The sequence below is a fragment of the Scylla paramamosain genome, unplaced genomic scaffold (assembly GCF_035594125.1).
Source record: "Scylla paramamosain isolate STU-SP2022 unplaced genomic scaffold, ASM3559412v1 Contig68, whole genome shotgun sequence".
In the NCBI taxonomy this organism is placed as follows: Eukaryota; Metazoa; Arthropoda; class Malacostraca; order Decapoda; family Portunidae; genus Scylla; species Scylla paramamosain.
In genome coordinates this window covers 75,001-80,936 of record NW_026973733.1, presented here as the reverse complement: position 1 = coordinate 80,936, position 5,936 = coordinate 75,001, and the positions used below count along the sequence as shown (strand labels likewise).

Genomic DNA, 5,936 nt, shown 5'->3' with positions numbered 1-5,936 from the left:
CACTCCCTCGGTCAGAGGCATGGTATGTTAATGGCGGTGATTTTTTGTCGCGTCCCTTTCCCAAGAGCGGTCCGGTGCCACCTTAAAACCTAGGCTGCGAGACAAAAAAATAATGCACAAAAACAAAAATATGAATACAAAACCATAAGACAAAAAATATGAAAAAACCACTAGGTGTTGGCACGCGGGACCGCCCACGTGAACGAGAGAACGACGATGATGCCACTCAGACACCATGAGTGGTACAGAGAAAGGAGATAGTGAAGGGAAGAAAGGAGGAGTCCATTATTAGAAAACAGGTTCAGGAGGCACAGTGGGAGGATCAAGGAGATTGCAGTGCGGCAGGTGACGGAAAGGTGGGGGGAGGTTGGTAATGAAATTGTATGTGATTGTGTGTCTGTCGGAGAAGGAGCTTAGTTGTTTTTCGATTCTATTGTGGAGTGTTATGTTAAGGGGGGAGATGTTGGACTCCTGGTGAATGGAGAGAGAGGTTTGGAAGTCGAACCATTTCGTCCCAAGAGCGAAACGAATTGCTCGGTTTTGAACTTTTTGAAGTTTAGAGAGGTTGGAGGGAGCAGAGAGAGAGAGGGCAAGAGGGCAGTAGGTTAAGAGAGGGAGAATGAAAGCTTTGTAGAGGTGAAGTTTTGTTTTTGTGCTGCTGTCGCGAAATCTTTCCAGGTTGCTCAGGGCCTTGGCGGCTATGGTTGCTTTTTGTTTTATATGTATATTGAAGTTGAGGTGCTTATCTATGGTGAGGCCAAGCACTTTGTTGTTGTTACTGATGGGGATTGGGGTGGGGATTGGAGTAATTCTGTTTAGTGAGATTTGGCGGGGCTGACTTCTTTTAATGTTGAAATAAGTGACTTTTGATTTTTCGGGATGGGAGAGAATTCGCCATTTCATCTCCCACAGGCTAGTCGCCATCAGTTCCCATTGAATTTTGTCGGTTAGGAGATCTAACGACCTGGCACGGGCCAATTGCGTTACATCGTCCGCGTATTGAATAGTTAGTGAGTCATTGTGGGCTGGGAGGGGTAGGTCAGCTGTGTACATGTTAAAAAGGGTGGGGGAGAGTACGGAGCCTTGTGGGACTCCAGCCTGAGGGGTGAAAAATGGCGAAAAGTTGCCCTGGTGGCGGATTCTTGTCTGTCTCTCATCCAGAAAACTACACAAGATGCGTTGTGTTAGAAAAGGGAGATTGAAGTTATTACAAATTTTGTATTTCAAACCGGTGTGCCAAACGGTGTCAAAAGCTTTCTTGACATCTTTTGTCACGAGTGCTGTCTTGTAATATGGCTTGTTGAAATTTAGGTAGGCTACTATGCTGTTAAGGGCGTCCTCAGTTGAGGCGTTCCTCCGGAAACCGAACTGCTGTGGTGCCAGCAATCCGTTACATTCGAGGAACGCTCTCAATCTTAAGTTGATTAGACGTTCAAAAGTTTTTCCAAGAATTTCAAGGAGGCTTATGGGGCGATAGTTTTCTGGTAAGTGAGAGTTTTTTCCGGGCTTGGCAATAAGGGTGATGTTTGAAATTTTGAAAGCCTTTGGGAAGTATCCAGAGGCGAGGCAAGCATTGAAAATTTTTGTCAGGCTGGATATGATTTCTGGAGGAAGGCTCCGCACCATCGGCCATGTGACTCCTGAGGGGCCGGGGGCTCGCCGCGGAGTATGTCTGAGCAACCTGGTGACATCCTCCTCCTCAATGGGTGTGGTGAGAGGGTGTTGGGGATCTAGGTGTGTTAAGTGTATAATGTTATGTGGTAGCGTGTTTGCTATGTTTCGGCGCACAAGATCGGTGATGTGGTGTATGTGGGCAATACTGGGCTCATGGGGAGGGAAAGGGTGTGGTTGGAAGGTGTTGCACCAGTGTGTCTGGAAGGTGTTGGTGACCTGGTCTGGGTTGGTGACTCGATCACCGTTCACTAGGAGGTACTCGAATCTTTCCCGGTGGCATCCCTTCAGCTTGTGCACCATGTGCCAGAACTGAGTAGGATTTTTGCAGCGAGCTCCGTCCATAAGGGAGACTAGGTTCCTCCAGTGAGCGCTGTGGTCATCCTGTAGGCTATTTAGTATGTGTGTGCGAAGGGTGCAGAGGTCTCTGTAGATGGGTATGTGGTTGTGCATGTTTTGTAAAAAGCGTGTTCTGTAGCACACTAGTAGTCGTTGTGTTTTTATGGAGGGTCTGAAGTCTATTTGAATTTTGTGTTGTTTCTTTGGTGTGTGTCTGTTGGCTGATGTCAGGATGTCACTATGTAGTGTCTCTAGGGCACTGTCTATTATTGTATAGGGTTGGCCTTCGAGCTGTGGTGGTTGGTGTAGGTCTGAAAGAGTTTTCCTGAATCCCTCCCAGTCGGCGGAGCGGTAGTCGGGGACAGGTGGGGATGGGATAGATATGGGGTTTGAGGATATTTTTAGAATTAGGGGGACGTGGTCTGAACCACAGATGGGTCCGTAGGAGATGTGGTGATGGAAAGGTAGGGATTGCCGGTTGGAGAGGATGAGATCCGGCCTGCCATTCCCATTGTGGGTATAGCAGGTAGGAAAGTCAGGGCCAAGGAAACGGAGGCGTTTCAGTTGTGTAAGTTGTAGAAGTTGGTGTCCATGTTGGTTGTTCTTGGTGTGTCTAAATGCTGTGTGACTGGCATTGAGGTCTGCCAGTATATAGGCTGGTATGTTTGTGTGATTGAAGAGATTGTTGAGACTGGTGAGAGGGAGCCCTGTATCCGGTCTGCTGTATGTGGTGGCAATAAGAAATATCCCGTGTTGTGTTTCGATCCTGGTGGCCAGGAAGTGTGCTGAAGGCCAGTCGGTTATGTGGATGTGTTTGATGGTGCATTTGACCATGACAGCTACGCCATCATGACGTGTACCTGTAGTGTAACGTGTGTTATATCCATATAGCTTAATTGGTTTTGTTGGTGAACCTGTGTGGTTCAGGAGGACGATGTCTGGGTCGGTTGATCGAATAGCTTCTGAAATAAGGTGCCGGTTATTCCAGTAGCCGCGACAATTTAGTTGCATGATCGTAATCATGTTTTCTTAACTCTCGATGTGGTTCGTGTGGGTCTAGGGGAGGTGGGTTGTGTACCCGGAATGTGTCTTTTATGTGCGGTGTTACTGGCTTGTGTTGGTGTGTTTTCGTTCGTTTTTGTGGTGGAGGTAGTGGTAGGAGTGGGGCTGTTGGGTTGCGTTTTCCCAGAAACTGTGTCCTCACCGGTAGCTAGGTTCCCGGTTGGAAGGAGGCTGGATTGTTCGGTGGAGGAGGAGTTTGGTTCCTGATTAGGGACTGTAGGAGCTTCTGTTTGTTCAGCAAGGTGGTGTTGTTGGTTTGTTTGTGTAGGGGCTTCTGTTTGTTCCACAAGCTTTTGTTGGTAGTGTTGTTGATTTGTTTGTGTGAAATTTGGTGGGAGTTTTATTGTTGGACAACCATTGTACTCCAGCAGTGAGTTCATGGTTTCTGCTTGTTTTCTCAGGTCACCGAAGGAGGTTTGTATGGAATATTTGATTATAATTTCGGCTAGTAGCAGTTTTTCCATGTTTGTGTTAGAAATTGTGTTCATGTGTGTTGGGGTGGCAGGTGTGGCTGCTTGAGCGTAGGAGTTGTTTGGCTGTGAAGAGGTTGTTGGTGTTGCTGTTATGGAGTTTTGTTGTTGCTGCTGGGTGCGTTTAACTGGGCATTTGAACGAGACAGCAACGTGTTCGCCGTCACAGTTAGCGCATTTTAATGTGGTTGATTGGCAGTTTCTATAATCGTGGCCCTTAGCTGCACACTTAGAGCACACTTGTTCTTTCTCCTTACATTGGTTTGTTCTATGACTGAATTTATAACACTTATAACATTGATTTACCGGACGGTATTCCTCAATGCTGACGTTGTAAGAGGGTATTATTTGGGAAAAGAGTTTGATTCCTTTCTTCTGCGCCTGTTCTGCCTGCTGTCTCGATCGTAGCTTTAGTTTGATCATGTGTACTTTTTGTATGAGTTTTATGTCGTCGATCTGGATTCCGTTTTTTTCTTCGATCTCCTCTCGGAGATCCTCGCTGGTTTTTTTCAGTATATAATCGTCGACTCGACGGGCAAGGATTGTTCGAGCGGCGATTTGCTCCGGAGACTCTACGAGCTCGAAGCCTAGAAGTTTTAAATTTTCGGTTGCCTGTTCTGTGGTGTGTTTTTCACGGTCCGCCTCGCTAGCTAAGCCAACGATGATATACGGGCCAGATCGGAAACATTTTGTATGGGGTACCTGTGTTCTGGTAAAGAACGAATTGCTGATGTCGGCAGGAATGCTTGCAGTCTTTATCCGGTACCTTATAGTCCGATCAGGGGGGCGTGGAGCGGCCATCTTATCATAGGGCCGGGCCCTATGATACTGCAGCCTTGTGGAAGAATCTGTGGTGAAAAAGTGTTTTTAAAAGTAAGTGGCGCTACAGCCTTGTGGCGCTACAGCCTTTTGGGTGCTACAACCACGAGTGGCCTATAAACAACCTGTTGTTGTTTCCTATCGCCCTAGAACCTATATCCCGAGGGGGATCCTAGCTGGAGGGAAGAAACCCTGAATATCTAGCCCTGAGGTAGGGCTTGTACGCTACCGAGGTGTCTCTGGGCTGCTCTAGCCAACACTAGAGGCCCCGGTGGCTAAAGAGCGCGGAGCGGGCTTGCCTAAGGCCCGATCCTGACTCTGTCGCCGGTACGAAGAAAAGAAAGGTGGAGAAGGAGGAACAGTTGGCAAAAGTCACTTATACCAATGAGTTACTGCGATCTTCCAGCGATATCCCTTAGGTGAGGCTCTCTCCACAGGGAACGTAGGGAAGACCGCGGCTCCTCGAAGTGACTGCCGGGTTGTCTATCGGTATTCTTTTTTGTTAGTAGGCCAAAGCCTTTTTCTTTGTAGAGTCGTTGGGAGCGAAGATGCTCCTTTTTCGGCAGCTCGTGGGCGAGTGTGTGCGCCTTGCCACCTGCAGGTCTTTTAAAAGACGCAGGAGTGAGAGCGGGAGCGGTGCTGGGTGACTATTGGTTCTTTCCGGACCCGGTAGGCGGAGCTTGTGACTCGGCGGCTCGGTGTAGGGCGGACCTTCTTCCTTCGGAGCTGGCTGCTGGTTGGCTGGCTGCGGCTGGGAGGTAGGAGCTGGGAGAACCTTCTGCTACCAGGGCTTGAGGAAGCTCAAAATTTTTGTCGCGCGGTATATATTGAGCCAGAGCGGTCGTGCGTGTAGTAAATTACTATTTTCCCTGTTTTTCTCACTTAATTTAACATTATCGGGTCATATGCATAGGTTTTCTGTTTCAGTGTTGACCCTGCAACTGCACATTTATGACTAAATTCACATACACAAGCACAAATGTGAATAAAACTCAATATAAAGGTGGAGGGGTTGCAAGATTTTCCGGCGCGCTAAGGCATGCCGAGATAATATACCTTCTCCCCTGACTCTTTTCTTGTAGGCATGCGCAAGATTCATTCAGTATCAAGTAATGTTTCAACTGAATTCATATTCTAATTTTCAGAAACTATCTTCCATTTGGTAGCATAACCAGTTTCCCCTCTTCTAGTTGGAAGAAAAAACAAATATATTTATTAACACTAACTCCTTGCTCTTCCAGTATGGTTTATGTATATATATATATATATATATATATATATATATATATATATATATATATATATATATATATATATATATATATATATATATATATATATATATATATATATATATATATATATATATATATATATATAATTATAACTATACTATGAAAAGCGTTGCTTTCATAACTAAGCAGGAGAACATCATCTTCAAATAGTCGATAAGTCAAGCTCATCAGAGCCAACGACCACACCACGTTGAATACACCGCTTCTCGTCTGATCAGCGAAGTTAAGCAACGTTGGGTCCGGTTAGTACTTGGATGGGTGACCGCCTGGGAACACCAGA

The 5,936-nt window shown here is 46.3% G+C and overlaps 1 non-coding gene across 1 annotated transcript in view; it reads left to right on the top strand.

The window, feature by feature from the left end:
• Positions 1-5,828: 5,828 nt before the first annotated feature.
• The window catches only part of LOC135098571 (5S ribosomal RNA), a 119-nt gene continuing 11 nt past the window's right edge, over positions 5,829-5,936 (top strand). The window contains exon 1 of the ribosomal RNA XR_010267127.1: positions 5,829-5,936. This exon is cut by the window's right edge and continues 11 nt beyond it. This is a non-coding gene — a ribosomal RNA (5S ribosomal RNA).